The sequence below is a fragment of the Chlorocebus sabaeus genome, chromosome 25, assembly GCF_047675955.1.
Source record: "Chlorocebus sabaeus isolate Y175 chromosome 25, mChlSab1.0.hap1, whole genome shotgun sequence".
NCBI classification, from domain to species: Eukaryota; Metazoa; Chordata; class Mammalia; order Primates; family Cercopithecidae; genus Chlorocebus; species Chlorocebus sabaeus.
In genome coordinates, this window is record NC_132928.1 from 58972637 (window position 1) to 58993361 (window position 20725).

The 20725-nt window shown below is 38.3% G+C and overlaps 1 protein-coding gene across 3 annotated transcripts in view; it reads right to left on the bottom strand.

Moving 5' to 3' along the window:
- Positions 1-20725, bottom strand: part of PRRX1 (paired related homeobox 1) — a 76080-nt gene that overhangs the window by 19642 nt on the left and 35713 nt on the right. The gene's annotated exons all lie outside the window — the stretch shown is intronic.

A 20725-nucleotide genomic window follows, 5' to 3' on the forward strand; every position in this document is an offset into this window, starting at 1 on the left:
AGGAGTCCCAGTTAAAACTTTTTTTATGGTATATCTATAGTGAGATATTGCTCCATTTGCTCACATCTTTATCAAAGTCCTATAGCCAAATGCCACTTTACATGTGCAAATGTGGGCATTAGTGCTTTCAAGTTCATATGTCAAGAATCCCAGCAATTCTAATGCTTGGCTGTTGCCTCTAAATCTGGCACAAGACCTGAACTGTCAGAGAGGCATTACTTGCACGCTCCTTGATGCCTTGACAAACATGTCAAGGAAAATCGTACACCTGTTCATGTTCTCTGAACTTCTCTAGAGATAAAGGAAGAAGAGTAGATGTTTTTGTACTTTGTTTGTCTTTGACAATATTATGCTCACTCATGTAGTTTAATGATCAAGTAGACCAATTATCTCCTGGTTCCTTCTCTCCTAACATATATACATGAATACAAAAGTAGAGTTATAGAGAAGAAACTCTGTTCAAACCACATTACGTGGATGTGTTTTACCATGCACTCCCCTTGAAGCAGCAAGTAATTTCTAACAGCGTTCACGGAAGACTCCATGCTGTTGCAAAGGCAGGCTTCAGAGGCCTCAGCCTAGATCAGGACTAGTGCTACAATGCCATCAACCCAAGCTAACCTTAGCCTGGGGCTCACTCCCTGGGAACCCAAGAACAGGAAACAGTTCAGAAAGATCCCTGAAAATGTTTCACTCAAACTTGAGTTCTAGGACCCTAAGATCTTAGGCACCTTTGAAGAATCACAACACCATTTTTACCTGTCAAGATCCTTCCTTGGTTTTCTCTGAGCTCCCCTGAAGGTAGCCTGGTGAGATCATTGTCCAGGTGGTCCATAGCAGTCAGAGAGTAGTACGCTCCTGCCCTGCTGCCCCCACCCAGCCCAGTCAGGAGCGATGTACATGTGAAACTGAGTGGAACACCAGCTATGCTGACACCTTCATCACACTGTCACCCTAAAACCTGAGCTCTGCAGAGCCCGTGTGAGTCCCAGAGATTTGCAACACCATGCTGCCAAAACCCAAGTCATACGCTCCATCTAATGAACTGGACTTATGTTCCCCTTAGCTTTTCCCCAAAGAGGTTCAGCCCCAAGAAAATTATGAGGCGTTGTAGTGAGGATGGGGAGAAAGGAGAGCTTGGCCATTCACTGTTTAGAAAGTACTTTTGGCTGTCTCTTCTAATATGCAAATTCTCCTGATTCTCTCTGATTATAAACAGAGAGAATATAAACACAACGTACTCAGTAAAACTATTAGCACAAGTCATGATGACACCTACCTCAGCTATAATATTGTTCTTATTACAAATTGAGGGAATGTTCTAGATTTGTGTACAGAGTCAAAATGTAGCTTAAATCCAGAGGCCTGACAACTAAGGTCTCTAAGTCTTTTTTCTAAGAGAACCCTTCTACATCAATGCTTCCTTACCAGGAAAACCCTTGAAGCTTAGAATGGAGATTGCACATTTCCTCTTGATAATTAAAGCACCCATATATAGTAAATGCTTGTTGAATTTGTTTTCAGGGAAAATGTGAAACTCCTCTTGTCCTTAGAAGACTGTTTCCGTAGCAAAAAATGTCATATGATCTCAACCAGATTCCTCCAGCCAAGAAGCTACCACACCATTCTCTCTGCTTTATGGTTTTGTGCAGTCAACCTTCTCTTTAGATTTTTACATTTATGGTGCCTCAACTAGGGGCCCAGCTTTGGTGGCACTTCTGTGACACTCAGTAAGAATGTAAGATCAGCTGCATCTTGGAAATTGAGCAAATTTAATAATAATTTTTGAGATCTACCAAAGCCTAAAATATTCTAACCAACATCACTGATTGTACCACTAGCGATTAGCAAAATTAGTCTGCAATAAGATCAGCACTAGATTTCAAACACCTAGGATTAAATACCTTTTAGTAGTTACCTTGCCCTTGTATTCTCCTTCCTATTTAATATTTGGAAGCATTTCTCCCATTCATGTTCATTTTTCCAAATCATTTTGTCTTGTACTTCAGGTCTTTCTAGATAATACAAGCCCTTGTGATAGCACAATAATCTGAATTTCATGCCCCCAAAACAGAAGTCTGCAAAAAAAAAAAAAAAAATCCTTAGCTTCTGTACTTTGTTTTAACTGAGACCAATTAGACCCTAAGCCACTTTAATAATACAGGTAAATTTCTGTTTTTAATAATATAGAGATAATTCTATTTTTAATCATATAGAGAAAATCCCTTATTAAGCCAATCCCATGATTTGTTTCCTTCTCTCAAAGAAAATTCTTTCTTAGGTGCAACCACAAATTGTAAATCTTTTATGTTTTTTATAAGCCTGTTTCTTCTTGTACTGCCAACTGCAATCAAGACCAAGAATATTTTATGTTTTGTTCTTAGTATTACAACCTGCTACATAATCTCGGTAGTTCTTTGAAATATTCCACTGTTGAATCAAATTCCACTGACTGTCCACCATAAACCACCAACTCCCCTGATGTGGGAGTAAGGGAAATGGAGAATTACAGTTTATGACAGGGAATAAATAGCTATGATGACCTGAAGCAATTCCAGCAAAAGTTTCCCAGTGAATGTTCTTGTTGTTTTTAACAAATGAAAACACCAGTTCAGATCATGTTGAAGGTGAGAAAAGACACAAATAACAGGGATCCAGGGAGTCTGGCTCTGGCAAATGTCCTTCAGAGTGTAAGCATAATAGAAAGAGACGATGAGTGGGCAACAGAGACAGCTCGAGCAGCAGTGCTGGGGATGGTCTGTCTTTGCTCACTAATCACAAAGTGTGAGCTCCCTATTTTTCCCCAAGAATGCAGAACAGGACCCAGCACAGTATCTTCAGCAGTACAAAAGGAAACATAAACACTGTAGAGGTTTACATCTGCAGGGCATCTGAAGGACCTGTGATAAACACATTTATCAGATTCTTGGCTCTGATTGAATACAGGGGAGAGAAAGCAGTGTGTTTGTACAAATTCCAAGAGGGTCCAAACAACTACAACTAGCAAAAACAACCACAGTGAAGGTTGATTTTGAAACATGCTATCTGAGGATACTGACATCCAATTGGATATTAGGATGCATCTCATTCTTTGGCATTCTAAAATGGGAAGGATTCACCAAGTTGGAGAATAACCAGCAGAAACATGAATATATATATATTTTTTTCTTTGAGACAGAGTCTCGCTCTGTCGCCCAGGCTGGAGTGCAGTGGCTCAATCTCAGTTCACCACAAGCACCACCCCCCAGATTTATGCCATTCTCCTGCCTCAGCCTCCCGAGTAGCTGGGACTACAGGCGCCTGCCACCACCTGCGGCTAATTTTTTGTATTTTTAGTAGAGACGGGTTTCACCATGTTAGCCAGGATGGTCTCAATCTCCTGACCTCGTGATCCACCTGCCTTGGCCTCCCAAAGTGCTGGTATTACAGGCGTGAGCCACCGTGTCCGTGTCCAGCCTACATGGATACATTTTTATCAAAGTCATAATGTTTCAAATCCAAAGTGTGTATGGATTTTACACTTTTTTGATAATTGAGTAAACTGAAAATATGTAGTTATTGTTGCTCTTAATAAAAACAAGCGAAACATCCTTATAAATAGGTGTAGTCTTTCTTGGGATCATGAGTCATAAAATATTGGCATCTAAGAAAACCCATGAAATTGTCTAATTCAACCATCTTATTTTACAGATGAGTTGAATTAGATCTAGAAGAACAATGTGACTTGCCCAAAATCACAATGCAGACTTGGGACCTCTAGCCAGGGCGAGAAACCAGGACTCCCAATTCCATTCCACTCTTAAGTTCAAATGACAGCGTACACGCTGTGCAAGAGAGAAACAACAAAGCATCCGACACATAAATGGAAACCATTCCCCAGGGAAAATGTTTATAAGAAAGACAGATTTTTCCATACTAGCTGTTATAAAAAGGGTCTGAGAAAGAGGGTCGATGAATATCACATGTTGTCCTTCCTACCAGAATAGCCATTAAAAAATGCAACCATTCTCATCTAGAAAGCTATTTTCATCCAGATGTTCTTGTATTCTTCTTTACAATGCTATCCATAAGTCCTTGCTTCATCAGTTAAATAAGTGCAGGGTTGTTTTAGCTTAGTTGTATGCCCCGTCTTCTATCTTCTCCCACAATCATGGAAGATTATTTTCACTTTAGGACACAGTTTAAAATGTCTCTGTTCCTAAAACACATCTCAAATCTTACCTTCTCTATAAACCTTTTCTGATAGCACCAGTTCATATTGATTTCCAAGGCTCTAAATTTATATACATATATTAGTATATTATCAAATACTTTTTTAAAATTATGGTTCAATTTTTTCTGTGTAAATATTTTGTCACCTTAGTGCATTCAGGTATTTCTATAGAAAAGAGATAGGATTCCTTGACATATTACGTTACAGTAAAAGTTGAAAGAGTTATAGTAATGTCATGGTATAGAAGCAGTCCCAGAATATTAGAACTTTAGTGATTTATTTGAAGTTTTAAAGCACTGCGTAGTTTCTGAATTCCAATTATTCTTTTTAACAATACATAGCAAGTAATTATGTTAGCATTGTCTTTTGTCTCTGGATAGCTTTACCCACAGAGGAAAAATTCTTTTGCAGTGTTTCTTTATCAGATAGAATAGTTACCAGATTTAGAGAGGGAAAAAGGCTTGTTGTCTGATTCCTTTGCAAATGTAGGAATTATTCTTTCATTTTTATCCTTTACTAGAAAAGCGGCTGCAGGACACATGAATTATTTAAACCACCAGGAACGTACACAAGAAAGAGGTACTAAAAAAGATGGGTGTTTCTAAGGGATCACAATGTTAGAATACATATGAAGAACTTCTTGAGAAAAGAATTCTGCAAGCCCAAGGTAGGATACCCTCTGTGTATTCAAATATGAGTTAAAGAGAACAATAGCCCTGACCTTGACTCTAGTGTGAAGTTCACTCCGGACTCCTCATGTGGCTGCTGACATTGCCCTAGAGGGAAGGTGGAGGAGAAGGCAGAAAGTGCCATCCTCAAGCATGGGGACCTGACGGCATGTGGTGATCCCTATTCACTAAGGCCTTGCACTCACCATGCAAGCTTCGACCAACTCCAACACCCCTCACCCTCTTCTGCTCTGCATCCTGTGGGAGGAACCTTAGAGATTCCAAATCATTGGTCAGCCAAATGTAATTTAAAGGTACGGTAAAAACATATTTTAGGAATAAAATCTGAAGAAAACTGTGTTTCCTATGCCTGGGTCACATCAGTTTGGGAAAAAATCTGATGCAAGAAGATAAAATGCCAGCTCCAGTAGCAGAAACCAACTACCACATCAAAGTTTGTCATCTGCCTTCTGGTTGAAAGCATGGCAGGCAAGCGGATCTAAAGTGCAGCCCGCTGATCATTTTATGGGCATTGAAGAATGTTTTCAAAGGAACTTATATTGCACAACAGCTACTTACTTTAATGGGATTTGTGTGGTTCAGGCCCTGTAACCTTTGGAAAATTGAAAGGAAGTGTAATTGCAAAAGCCACTAAAAACCGTTTAGCTTTTATTGCAAGGCCTATGAAAAGCAGTGAAATAGAGCGGTGGTATTCATTTGAGTTTCTTTGGCTACACTCAGCATTAACTGAAATTAGGACAGCATCTTTCTAATATGTGCCCTGATAAATGGCACATGGGTCACTTAACTGGGAAGACTGTTGCAATATAGACTGAGCTTAGTGCATCACAATGACCAAAGCCAAGTTGAGCAGCACACCCACTCCTTCTCAACAGCATAGTCCTTCAGCAGTCCTCCACCATTGACTCCCAGCGAGTATCAAGAGTGAACAGATCTCTGCCAATACAAATACCCAACTGTGCAGCTATTGTGCATTATCACAGCACAGCTACCTGAACTAGAGCACACTAAATCCCCTAAACTTTGTTTGGTGGTCTTTACTGTCATCTTGGTAAGACTTGGTTCATTTTTAGTCAAGTATCAGACTAAGCCTTAGCAAACAGGATTAAAACACCTTATATGTAATTTGGGAAATGACATACGTTCTCTGGAGAACAAAATGCTGTAAGAAGTGTGACATTACATTATTTTGAATGGTTTTGATCAAAAAGATGAGTCAGTGGCTCTGTGTAGACAGCTCAAAATGTAACTCTCTCAATATAGCCAACCCTCCTTTCAAGTAGAGAACACTCAAGAATATGAGGTACTCTAATGTGATTTGCACTGTTTTTAGCTTCTTTGTTATGTATTTCTTTTCACTTCTATAGAACAAATACATTTCTATAGCACCAAAAATGTTAACACAATCCATATCACCTTGAGTGCTTTAACTCTCTTAAGGCTTTTTCCTTAAAGGATTATTGACCAGAACCCCTGAGAATATCCAACACAAAGCAAGGACACTTGCCAGGACTGACTTTCTGTGTAGTCTCATATTGGAACCATACTTACTTCTGAGGCTATGTTGATAAATCTCCCCTCCCCCCATTATGTGGGCATTTTCCATGTGATGATGAATCTGTTTTAGACTATAACTCTAGAGCACAACATTTGTGTTTGTATTTAATTGAAGCTCTTATCAATGCTCAGTAAGTGAATAATCAGACATGAAATAATAATACTACTAATAATACTAATGTCTTCATGAATACATAATATTACTAATACTAATAACAATAATGTATTCATGAATACATTATTTGACTTAGGAATTGGACTGCGATTACAAACAGAGCTGAGGATGAGGCATATGCTCTTGTCTTCTTCTGCTGAGCTTTTTTTCCCTTTGCAGTGAGACTGTTATCACTTTGTAAAAGAGACAACATCAATCTTGCCATTACCAGTAGAAACTAGTGTTTTCATGAGAGGCAAGCATCATATGTCATCTTTTTCAATGATTCCTTATCGTTTTGGTTATAATTTTTAATGTTCTAAAGAAAAATCTGGTAAACACAGGTTCTAAAAAACCAAGACTGGAAGCAGACAGGAATGAAGGAGATGTATATAGTTAATGAGTAAGCTCAGCTCTTAGAAGGACAGGAGTGATGGAGCAGAGCTTCTCCACTTAGACAGAAAGACAGCTACATGGTATTTGAACTTGTGAGAACAAAAGCATGACTTGAATTTTCTTATAATTGTTAATCTTGCGTTAAATGGACAAGGTGCTTATAGCACAGAAAGCCACAGTAACAGAGAATTAGCTTTCCATCACAATAAGAGAGAGAACCAAGGGTAATACTGTAACACTATACAGAATAAATGAAGAAGTCTGAAAAGGATATCAAAGTTTTTGGTGTTACTCTGGTCTTGGATGCCAAATAAATCTGAAGATGAAAACACACTAAAATGGTCAACATAAGAAGCTTGATATTTTAAAATATTTTTTAGATGAAATAAAATTCTCTTTAAAGAACAAAAATTCAAATTTTATTTAAAGAATAAGAAACGTTGAAGTGAAAATAATGGCTTACAGTTTGACTTTTTAGAGGAAAATACCATTCTTTAACATCTGAAGCTTTCAATTTTGGTATCTGTAAAATGGTTGTTGGCTTAGTCAGCTCAGGCTGCCAAAACAAAATACTATAGACTGGGTAGCTTAGACAACAGAAATATGTTTCAGAGGCTGGAAGTCTCAGGATGAGGGGGCTGGCCTATTTGGGTTCCTGTTGAGGGCCTGCTTCCTGGCCTGGAAACAACTGCCTTGTTACTATATCCTCATATGGCAGAGAGAGCAAAGGAGAGCAAGCTTCCTGGTCTCTTCTTATAAAAACACTACCAAGTCCATCATGAAGACTCACTCAGGTGACCTCATCTAAACCTAATTACCTTTCAAAGACCTTAGTTCCAAATAGCATCACATTGGGGATTACGGGTTCGATATATGAATTTGGAGAGGATATAAACATTCAGTCCATGACAATTGCTTTAAGATACAAGTGATACATATATTTTTAAATGACACAAATTGTGACAACTACTTGTGCACATTTCCTTATATTTTATTGTAAATATGTATTATGGAGCAATTGTGGAAATGGCTTTGGATTGGGAATAAGGAGGCTTTGATTCTATATCAGGGGAGTTACTGGGAAAGCCTGTGATGTTAGCCCTCAAGTGTCCTAACTGGCATAATTATAGGTTAGGCTCTGGGACTAAGATCTGTTTCAAATTCAGCATTGTGGAGTTATAGGATAGCTTTTACATTTCCGATGCCTAACCTAATTTTAAAAAACTTTCAATAATTGCTCATTTAGGGTGATGACTGAATTATATTCTTTTGGTGGTGATGGTGTTGGTGGTGGTGTTTTTTTACTTTTTTGAGAAACATTTAGGCTGGATTTTATCTTGTATAAGGGCTGCAATGTAATTACCAGGCCTGGAGAAATCTTCAGTGCTTGACATATTCCTCCATGCCCACAGCACTCTGCAGAGACAACACTCCAGACTGAAATCAATGTGAATCTTTAGAAGACATTAGTTTACCTCTAACCACAGTCTAGAGAAAGAAGAAACATACGATATTTTTTAGAATAACTATAAAGAGTTATTCTATCTTCTAAATTTACTAAAAGGAGATAAGAATAACTACATATTTCTTTTCTTTGCCATCCTTGACCTTCTAACCATGAGTTAAGTGGCATCAGCCTTGCTGCAAACACTGCCTATATCAACCATTTTAAGCTAATCCCAAAATAGATGCCACTAACAATGGTTACATTCAATCTTGACTTTCGCATCCTCTCACTATCACTTTATTCATTCATTTGAACAAATATCTATTGAACACCTACATGCCAAGCAATGAGATGCTCTGAGTAGACAGAAATGTTGTATGTTGTCTACACTTCAAGATACTTACTTTATAACTGATCTGGAGAGAGAAGTCAAAAGCACTTGACAAGTAAAGTAACAGTAGAGAAAAAAACATTCCAGTACACTTGGTGGCCATCAGAGCCAGGAAAGGGCTAGGAAGGAGGACAGAGATACCAAAGTGAGTACAAGGTTAGAAAACACTGCATGGGCCTCTCTTTGTCATGCCTAAAGCTTAGCATCCTTTTCTCAGCTGACCTATTATTTCTCATGCAATCACTCCACATTAGTTGTACTGCTAATGGTGATAAAAAACGTAATTTTCTTGTCCTTTTCATTTATATTTTTCTCCGACCTTGTCTTTCTTTACCTAATAACACATCACAGACCTTACCCATATCTACTAACTTTTACATTAATGGCTCCTTCTCCTTCCCCAAGTCTCGGCTGACCTGTCAATTCTTTGTAGGAATCTTCTGTGATCAACAGCCAGAAGTAGTCTTCTCACTATTCTTTACCCAGCATCTTAACCATCTGCTTTATAACACTTATGACAACCTGTAACTATTTACGTTGATTGCCTCACCCTAGAATATAGCTTCATGAATGTAGGCACCTTACCTGACTCGTTAACTGTGCTATCCTGGCACCTGACATTAGTCTTCCATATTTTGGGTACTTTTCTTAGAATTATTAAGTTAATATGTTAGACTGTCCTTGGTGAAAGTGCCTACTCTGAACAACCTGATCAGTTCACACTCAGTCACCAAACCTGACCACTCTTTCAGGGATCACTTTCTGTAACAAGGTCCCGACACACAAAATTTCTTGCTTACTGCATTTTTGTAAGATGTAAATTCCAGGGTCAAATGTTTTGCAGGTTTTTCACGCACTTTCTCAGTGAATGACTTTGCAGCAGTAATTATTCCAATTAGAAAGTAAGCCTTGAAGGCAGGTGAACAGAGTTTATAGAATAGCGCCCTAAACCTCTTAGTAGTGCTCAATAAATGTTTGGCTTTGATAATGATGACACATATGGAATTAGTGACCATCTTGCTCCTAGAAAAGACAAAGGAAGTCTCAAAAGGCATGACCTGATACAGTTATTTCTATGTTCCAAAAAACATATTTAGCTTGAGGTTGTATTTTCTTCTAGTTAGTCATTTCCAGTCACCGTGTTTTCTGTTCCCTTTCTCTGGCAAAGGAGCTTGGGCAAAAGCCTAGCTAATTAATTCATTCTCCAATATACAGGAACATTACTGCCTGTCAACCACACCTAAGCCTTAATTATATGGTGATTTCCTCTCCAAGGATATGTGACTGTTTTAACTAGTAAGGAAGCTGATGCACTAAGGTCATATGAGAAAAAAAAGTTACATTTGGGTAAAACACCCAGAAATTCATGTGGAATAATCCTATTCCATTGAATCATGTCCCCTGTTGTTGAACAGCCCTAAAGAAGTCCTTGTTAATAGTCATTCTGTCTGCCTGGAGTGGAAATCTATGAGTAATCTATGTGTCACTGTGACTCATGTCGTGGCCAACACTTCCAAATCCTCATCATCTGAAATTTGGCAACAAGAATTTACACCGCTCAATTCATAACAGGAAGAAAGTGAATGAAGGAAAGACCTAATAAAAAGTTGTACTGATTAATCATAACATGATAACCAGAAAAGGAAGATAATCAAGGTTAAGGAAGGACAATGACTTTTCAATCACCACCTGGGTCATTCTCTACCTTGGCATCTGTTTCCAATATGACTTCCATGGCAATTACAGATACATTTACTCCTATCACCTTGGGTTTTTTTCCCTGTTTCTGAAAGTTTTGCAATTTTTAAATTACTTTGAAAAAGGACTTTGATAGTGATATGTTGAACCAACAGCAAGGACAAACTGGATATACTATTGTTCAATTCCACTGCAAGAGCATTCCCAACAATTGATAAAAGTTTCATTTACCAGCCTTCTTATTTCTTTTCTTTAATCTATTTGATTAAAATGGCACAGGGTGTAATTAGGTGGCTAATTTATTCAGAAGTCAGCACCTTTAAAATAAAGTATCATAGGAATAAACTTGAATTTTCATGGACTCAGGAGATTCTTATAGAAAACATTTACTGACTAGGTGAGTAGATGGAAGAAAGGATTTGAGAAAATCAGATTTTATAAACACAGTGTTTGCATTAAATCAGTTAAAGAAGATGTATGTATGGTAACTGATTTGGGCAAAGTTGGAGACATTCTAAGCTGCATTTTATTTTTTTTTTTTTAATCTAGCCAAGAAGAGAGTTAAAATGAAATATTTTCCTTTCTTGCTATTCAGCTGTGTTATGCAGACCCCTGCTGGGCTCCTTCACCTTGTTCTATTTGGTTATTTCTATACTAGGGCTTTTTAGTATTAGTGGTCATACCTTCCTTGATGATATCATTAAACTTATTCCTTTACTACAGATCTGTTAGTTTGAGGAGAAATCTTCTTGGCTAGAAGGATTATTGCAATTTTCTTTCCTAGAGACATCCAGGGATTTCTTTTTCTTTTTCTTTTCTTTTCTTTCTTTTTTTTTTTTTTTTTTTTTTTTTTTTTTTTTTTTTTTTTTTTAGGGATAGGGTCTTACTCTGTCACCCAGGCTGGGGTGCAGTGGCATAATTGCAGCTCACTCCAACCTCAAATTACTGGGCTCAAGTGATCCTCCTGCCTCAGCCTCCCCAGCAGCTGGGACAGTGCACACCAACATGCCCAGCAATTTGTTTTTTGGTAGGTATGGGGTCTCACTATGTTGCCAAGACTAGTCTTGAACTCCTGGTCTCATGCAATCCTCCCACCTCATCCTCCCAAAGTGTTGAGATTACAGGTGTGAGCCACTGAGCCCGGCTGAGACTTCCGGTTTCAGCACTAGTCTCAGGTCTTCCCAAGACCAAATGACACTGAGCTTTTCTGGCCATTAAGTGTAGGTGGTCACCAAATGATACCAATGTAGGTAACTTCTTGACCTGAGAGAGCCCATTTTTTATATCAAAACTTATCTCTAATTAATCATAGCCCCAGACCAAATTATACAACAATAATATTATATTCTTTCCCACATTTTCAGCAATTCAACGTTAGTAAAAGTTTTTTCATAGAAATTTATGAGAAGTCAACTTTATATAATGGGGTATGGAGGAATGTCAGTGGATCAGAAGCCAGACAACCTGAGTTCTCTGTCTCTGGCCCAAAAATGTCATGTGATCTTGAGAATGTAACTTTGCCAATCTAGATTTCTATTACTGTGCTGTTGGAAAAGGGCATAGTATTAAATCATTTTTAATAACTCTTTCTAATTTTAAATTACAAACTCCTCTTCAAGTACTTGACCAATAGATAATTCTGTGCCTTCAAAGAGGTATATAGTAAAGAATAATATACCTAATTACTAATTATCCCCATTTTTGGAATCTATGAATTTAACAATGGATTAATTAGATATTGTGTAATTCCATGGATATACATTGCCGTGGTCAAATCTGCAATGTCTTTGATTGTTTTTAAATAACACTAGTAATGATATTTGCAGAAATTAGGGTTATTTCAACATTGCATGAATGCTTATTTTCTTTCAGATAATTTTTAAAGATAATGTTCAGATTTAGCAGGTATTCAAATACTTAACAAGAAACCAAAGAAAACTATTGAAAAACCATGTATAAAGTTCTAGAGTTTTAAAACAATCTAACATTTAAGGGCGGAGGGGCATAATTTCTTATAAAATGTTTGTGTGTGTGTGTGTGTGTGTGTGTGTGTGTGTCTGTGTCTGTGTGTGTGTCTATGTGGGTATATATGTGACTTAGCTCAGAGAACCCAAAGTTGAACTGGTAACAACAGTGCTAGAAACATGAAAACTAGAAGCAGATTCAATTGCTCACAGTGGGAAGGAACAACCTCTTGCAATGCGAAAGTTTTTCTTGTTTGAGTTCTCTGCATAGCCCACTAAACTGCTGAGACCTACTGTCATTACCTAGTACAGTACTGACTGTATCTGGTAGCTCACTTTGACATAGTAGTTTCTGGTAGGAGCTCCCAGACAATAGCTAACATGATATCACTGCCTGCTGAACTCAGCTGTAAACAAAATATATATACATTTTAAATAGATATTTCATGGCCAGGAGAGGTGGCTCACACCTGTAATTCCAGCACTTTGGGATGCCAGGGTGGGTGAATCACTTGAGCCCGGGAGTTTGAGACCAGCCTGAGCAACATTGCAAAACCCTGTCTCTACAAAAATAACAAAAATTAGCTGGGTGTGGTAGCGTGCTCCTGTAGTCCCAGCTACCTGGGAGACTGAGGTGGGAGGATCACCTGAGCCCAGGTGGTGGAGGCTGCACTGAGCCCATGATTGTGCCACTGCACTACAGCCTGGGCAACAGAGTGAAGCCATATATACATATATATATATATATATATATATATATATATATATATATATGTAAAATATACATAATATACATTATATTTATAAAATATATGTATATTTTACATATATAGTGTATATAGTCTAAAATTTAAATAAACCAAGTCAGAGTATATAAGTTTCCAAGTGAAGTAAATTGCCAGATTATGCTGGTTGGCACAACCATGAACTATATAAATGAGGTCTTAAATTGCTACATAATGCAAACATGGAGTAGGAAAGTGGCAAAGTGGTGACAAAAAAAGGAATGGGGTACATTTAAGATGAATCACTAAGGATGTTTTTCCATTTAATTGTGAGAGTGTATATATTGAGACCATTCCACCAGGACCCAAATAACATGTGTGCCTTTGGAACTATTTGCAGTATATGTTTCAAAGTTCAGACCAAAGCCACTAGGTAAGTTTTATGGGTCCCTCTAGAAGAGCAGTTTCTTGTCAGGGCTGGAAAAATAATGGCACAAAGCATCCAGTAACAACAGAATCTAGGCCTGTAAGTTTGATCCCAAGATGATGCCTCTTCCAAAAGGAGAGAATCCAGAAAAGCAATGTATTCTCCAGACTGAGTGTGAAAGACTAATATTTAAGGTTTGGAAATGTTTTGGGTATAGTCTATTACACACCGGGTGCAGATCTGTTGGGGAAAATCTATTTACCATTTTATTTGTTCCAGCAAAGACTCTCATGAAGTTGAGTTTCTCCAAGATCATCATTTGTGGAGGCTAAGGACAGGAAACAGGAAAGATGTATGACACCAGCTTTCCAAAGTCTGTCTTGCTTCTCAAGGTTCCTTTAAGAACACAGTACAGCTGAGAAGGCAAGTTTGCATTCAGGCCTATACAATGACTGCAGTGACCAATGGCCAATAAATCAATTACATCTTGTGTACCCTACTTAACCTATGAATATGATTAATATTTGGAGTGTGTTTTTTGTGGTCTCATGCCAAAAGTTAACCACAGCTTAGAGATTCTTGAACTTCAGAAAAATAAGTAGAAATCTATGTCCCCCACTTTATTCTCAGTGCAGTTGGAAAGAACAGAATTCCATGAGCGAGAAACTCAATTGTGTTCATAACTTCTGAGCGTTGAGAGGTTGCATTTATATAGGCCTTTCTTTCAAAGATCGTAAAACACCTCACGTATGTTATTTCATTTATATTCCAAATGTGTTTATAGCATAACAAAAGGACAGAATACAATTTTAATTTTAAAGAGTGTTAATTTAATACATTTTAACAAAACTAAGCAAAGTTACATTTATCTAATTTAACATTTGGGGAAATCAATGTTTAGTTATATTTCAGAATAAAAATGGTCAGTGGGTAAGTTGATTAGTTTAACCTTTAATTAAAATTTTTATTTTTGCTTTGCTTTTCCCAGTACTCTAGGTCACATTGATTATTCTCCTTCCTTGACTCTGAGCTAGTGCTTGATTCACACAATTTAGCACATGGCTGTATATTTTCATGATGTCTTCTTTGTTTTCTATGTATTTTGGTCTCAACTACATACTCAGGGGGAAGAGCTGACATGGACTGGAAATGACATTAATTAGAAGATAGAGCCTTGAGAGCCAGTCCTGTCATTCACTGTCTTTCAGCAAACTCACTCATCTTGCCTGGGCCCAGGGCATGCAGCTGATATCTGGTAGTTTGGCTACAGAGACCGAGTTCTGAAATAAAATGTAAAATACAAATGTAAAGTGTCCTAAACGTTTTCAAGAGTTGTTGTGAGGTTCAAGTAAGATGACTTAAAGAAAACACACTATTATGTAATGTATTATTATTATAAACTCTGTGAAGACAGAGGCAGTAATTTTCACTTTTCCTATATACTTCCTAGGAACTAATGTAATGTCAAGTCAATATGATTTACCAAGTAAATACTTAATAAATATTTCTGAATAACAAACAATTATTAAGTACTAACTACTTGCTAAGAACCTCTGTTAAGTGCTCTACATGGACCATTTCATATTTCACTACACTAGGAGGTCTTGCAGATGAGGAGACCAAGGCTTAGGGAGCTGATCATCCAGGCCCAGGGCACACAATGGACGACGTCTGGTAGTTTGGCTACAGAGCCCAAGTTCTGAAACACTTGACATTCATAGAACCAATGATCCTGAAAGAATTCAGAGGTTAGAAAATTTTCTTCCTATAAACTATTAAGAAGTGGAAGAACTTTTAAGAAGTGGATAGGAATTCATGGCAGTATATCGGGTATAATTTTAACCTAGAAATTAAATTAGATAAACAGATAAACTTCTTGACATGATTGGATTGCAATTCTATGATTTTCATAAGAGATTTTTTTTTCAAAGAAATGCCTCTGAGCATTTGATTTGGCTTTGCAAACTGAAATTCCAGCCTGCAAGATATTTCTGTTCTTCTCTTGATCAAATGGTTATAAATCCCTCTAAGAAAAGTGGGAGCATTAATCTGATTATGCACGAAGCCAATGAGAGCAAGATAATTGCATAGATCTACCCATCCATTTCACCGAACATCGTAAATTATTGAAATGCTGCAACCTAGCTTTCTAGAATCTCCAAGTTTTAAAAAAACACTCTGCTATTGCCACTTATGGGAGACCCACATTATATTGTCTTTTTGCCTTAATTACCATAAAAATAAAATTTTAAATTTGAGCGTTTACCCTTTACAGGGTGCTCATGTGATAGAACAACGGAAAACATGTGATACCTTCTTCTATGAACACGGGCAAAAGTCTCAATCCTGGGAACTGGTTACCCTGGCTCTTAGGAAATTAAGTTGAGGAGTTCTCTTTTTACTTGTTATAAATTACATTTGTTAACAGAAATGTGGATCTGCTTTGCCTGCACACACACCCACAGTATAGCACTGCCAACTCCATAGGGAGGAGTCCCACAAATCCACTTCTTAAAAGTTCTTCCAAGTAGAGAGTACAATTGTGGTTATTAGAGGCTTGAAAGTGTGAGGGGAGAGGAGAATAGGAAGAGGTTGGTTAATAACAGATACAAAATTACAGTAACAGTCCGTGGCCTGATAGGAACAGGATCACACAGCAGGAGTTGAGCGGCAGGTGAGTGAGCATTACTGCCTCAGCTCCGCCTCCTGTCAAATCAGCGGTAGCATTAGATTCTCACAGGAGCAGAAACCCCCACCTATTGTGAACTGCGCATGCGCGGGATCTAGGGTGCAGCATCCTTACGATAATCTAAATTAATGCCTGATGAGCTGAGGTGGAAGTTTCATCCCAAAACCATTCTCGCTCCCTACCCCCACCTTCCCCCATCCATGGAAAAATTGACTTCCATGAAACCGGTCCCTGGTGTCAAAAAGGTTGGGGACTACTGTTCTATACTGCTATCGGGTGACTATAAAATAATTCACGTATATCTTCAAATGGAAAAGAGGATTTTGAGTGTTCTCAACACAGAAAAGATAAACGCTTCAGATGATGGATATGATAATAATTACTCTGATTTGATCATGACACATTGCATACATGTATCGGAATATCATGCTGTACTGAATAAACATGTACAATTATAACATGTCAATTAAAAATAATAATAAAGAAAATCTATTTTTGGTCTGACTTTAGGGCATTTGTAAAACTTGTAGTTGAAGCATTCTCCCTGTTGCAATAACCCTTTTGAATAAAATCTTTCCTTAAAAAAAAATTCTTCTACTTCTTAATAGTTTTTGGAAAGAAAATTTCTCAAACTCTAAATTTGTCATTCTCGAACAAAACAAGCAAAACATTTGGCCTGAGTAGAAATAGAATGATCAGATGCCCACAAGTTAAACTGATTTCATGCCCAAGGATTATATGAGCCTTTAAACCATGGAATTCAAATCAAGTTGCAATGACAAACCACAATTCAGAGTTCCTATGTTGTGTTTTCTTTCTATTTAGTGTAATATATGTTTACTACTGGTGATGAGCACTGGCTGATAAGTATGAAAGGTCAGTGGTTCCCACAAGGAGCTCCAAATGTAGTGAGGAAAAACAGATATATAAGCAAATAACTTCAAACTTGAACTATGCAAAATAATGGAGGATATATATAGTAAAGTTGTGATGCAAAGGAAGGATCAACTGTACCTTAATAGATGAGATAACAGATAAGTCATAAAGAAGAGGAACTAATTGCACTAGATTTTGATGGAAAAATACACATTTTGACCAGTGGAAAAATACTGTTTGTAATGGACAGATCAGGATGATAAAGGCAGTATTACTCATTCCTAAAAGTAGATTTTTACCTCATTTATTCCTCATAACAGCCCTATGAAAAACTATGTCACTGTCCTAATTTCAGGGGTTCAGAAAAGTCGACTTGTCAGGAATGCAGTGCTGATAAGTGATATGATCATGATTTCCCTGTGTTGTCTTAGGCCAGCATTTGAGAGCCTTGAGAAGATGAAGCTGTAGTGGGAAAGTAGGACCAGAAGGTAGAGGACCTTTCCCAACACGCTAAGACTCTTGAACTGCATCCTCCAGGGTAGGGCAGTCAGTAACGGGTTTTCAGCAGCAAAGTGGGTGATAGGGGCAGTTTTGTCTCCAGGTAGCAACCTGGTAACATGGAGCTTGGTTTTTGCTGAGCATGAGACAAATATTAATGCTTTACAGATTGAGAAGGACAGCACTAATAATACGGCCTGTCTGCTACTTTTTTTTTTTTTTTTTTTTTTTTTTGAGACGGAGTCTCACTCTCGCCCAGGCTGGAGTGCAGTGGCGCGATCTCGGCTCACTGCAAGCTCCACCTCCCGGGTTCACGCCATTCTCCTGCCTCAGCCTCCCCAGTAGCTGGGACTACAGGCGCCCGCCACCACGCCCAGCTAATTTTTTTGTATTTTTAGTAGAGACAGGGTTTCACCATGTTCGTCAGGATGGTCTCGATCTCCTGACCTCGTGATCCACCCGCCTCGGCCTCCCAAAGTGCTGCGATTACAGGCGTAAGCCACCGCGCCCGGCCGACCGTCTGCTACTTTTAATGAATAGGATGCTTAAGGCCTCTCTGATAACTAAATTTTCACCATAGTGTCTCTGTCCATCATCTCCCACTTTCTCCCCTGTCTAGGTCTGTTTTTAATTCTCCTGGTCATCTTTCTTTCAATCTATGACATATATGTATATCTAAATGACTAGATAAGTAAAGCAGGAATTCAGGACATGAGGACATGCCATTTTTTAACGTATGGAAGAGCCCTGAAGGACTTTCCAAATGATCTGAATATATATCCTAAAGGTTCTCCCACCCTATAATAGAACCTGCAGTAACACACTCATCAGCAGTTCTATACTAGCTAGAAGTACCTCCACCTGCCAACATTTCACCTGAGACCTACTGGACTTCCTGGGCTTAGAAATTATTTCCTATGAAGGAGGTTGGCTTGAACCAACTCATTCACAAAAAATAATTTCCAAATGCATCAAATTGAATATGGTATTTCATTTGCTTAAAAAAAATGGCCATAGGAGGCCATAGAATGTTTTCAAGTTTGTAACCCCATCAATACATTTAAATGTGATTATAGTCATATATATATGAAAACCCTTGAAATCCATCCACTTGGCTGGGTTCAGTGGCTCACACCTGTAATTCCAGAACTTTGAGAGGTTGAGACTGGCAGATCACCTGAGGTCAGGAGTTCAAGACCAGCCTCGCCCCATCCCTACTAAAAATACAAAAATTACCCGAGTGTGGTGGCAGGAGCCTGTAATCCCGGCTACTTGGCAGACTGAGGCAGGAGAATCGCTTGAACCCAGAAGGGAGAGGTTTCAACAAGCCTAGATCATGCCACCACACTCCAACCTGGGCGACAGAGCGAGACTCCTTCTCAAATCCATTCACTTGTACTTTTGAGGCACACTGTTATTTCTCGGTGCATTTTTGTGTTGCTTTGTTTCATTGTGAAAGGTATGAATCTCAATTTATATCCAAGCAGACCAGTCTTCCTTTGAGTTCACAGGAACCTGATTTCTCTCCTTTTTGCCATCCTCTGGCCCATTTTACTATAATTTTCCCTTCAGTCTTGTGGTGCGCAGACCCTTGGGGAAGCCTTTCCCCAATCCCTTTGGCCATAATACGGTTTTCTGTGAACGGACTAGAGAGCCATCCTCTTGCCATTTATCTAGAGGAGCTGTGTGCAAACCAGAGCTCCTGAATGGGACAGAGAAAGAAATGAGAGCCATTTAAAAACTCAAACAATTCTCATTGCAAGGAAGCAAACATTTGCCCCTCTGAAAGGGTTTTGTAAAAGAATAAAATAAAAAAGTAAAATAAATAAAAATCCTTATTAATGTTCACTAGAGAAACAGAAAAGTCTTTTCCACAGAAAAGTCCTTTCTGTGCTGAAATTGGCAGGCGGAGGGCCTGAGCATTTATCTCCTGCATAGAAAGTGCTCTGTCAGGAAAGCTGTGACTAACAATAAGCTGAAAAACACACCACAGACTTCCACTGTATTTTATTTGGCAGAGAGGAATTATTCCTCAGCACAAAGTATTTGCAACTGGCATCAGTTAAACAAGAAATTACAACCTTTAAAGGCTCTATTTATCATTAGCTGCAAAAGTGCAGACTTCACCGTCAATTACTCTGACAAAGGATTACAGACCATCAACACTGCACACAGGATAACAGTCTTGGCAGTCAAAAGCCCTTGCTGAGGGGAGGATTAGACAGCTAGCTAATAGCCCGGGGCCCCTTCTCCAGACACCCCCTTGACACTTCCTCAGCCACCCTCCTCCCCTCTCAGGACTGACTCTCCCATCTCTAGCCCTCGTCTCCCTTCACCTCATCCAGTGGAGACTGCTGGACTGACAAGGTTTTGGCAGAAAGATGTGACAGTTGTGCCACCGTCACCGTCATTTCTTAAGAATCATTGGCCAAATCAAGTCAGCAACAACTTTACTCCAATTCTGCTCTGAATGTGTTCTGTGGATGAAAATGGAAATTACTAGATAGATATCTGAAAGCTGAAGAAATAATATGGTGTTACTCCTCTCAGCTGCTTTGCAAGGCTAAATGGTCAGGAAAAAAAAATGGTCTATTTTAATAAGCAAAGGCCTCTACTGTGATTCTAAAACAACTTTCTAAACCCTGAATAGTGCCTATGTATTCTTGGAAGAAGCCTTTTTGCATTGAGCTGAAACATTTCCCCATCGTTAAATGATTCCATTCTTTAGGAACAGAAAAATAAAGAGACGCTTTGTTTTTCAGTTTTTAATTTTTTTAAAAAGTGTTTTTCTCAAGTGGTTATATAATGGTAAGAAATCTCTTTCAAGAAACATATATAAGTGTATAGCCTTATTTAGCTTTAACTTTCCAAAAAAGTACAAGGTAATAATCAGTGTTTCAGTCACCTTGTTGCCAGTTAAGTTAGTTTGAAATGGTCCTGGAGTTTCTCTTAGAAGCACAAAGCTTACAGATGATTATTATTCTCTTCAATATTTTTGTTT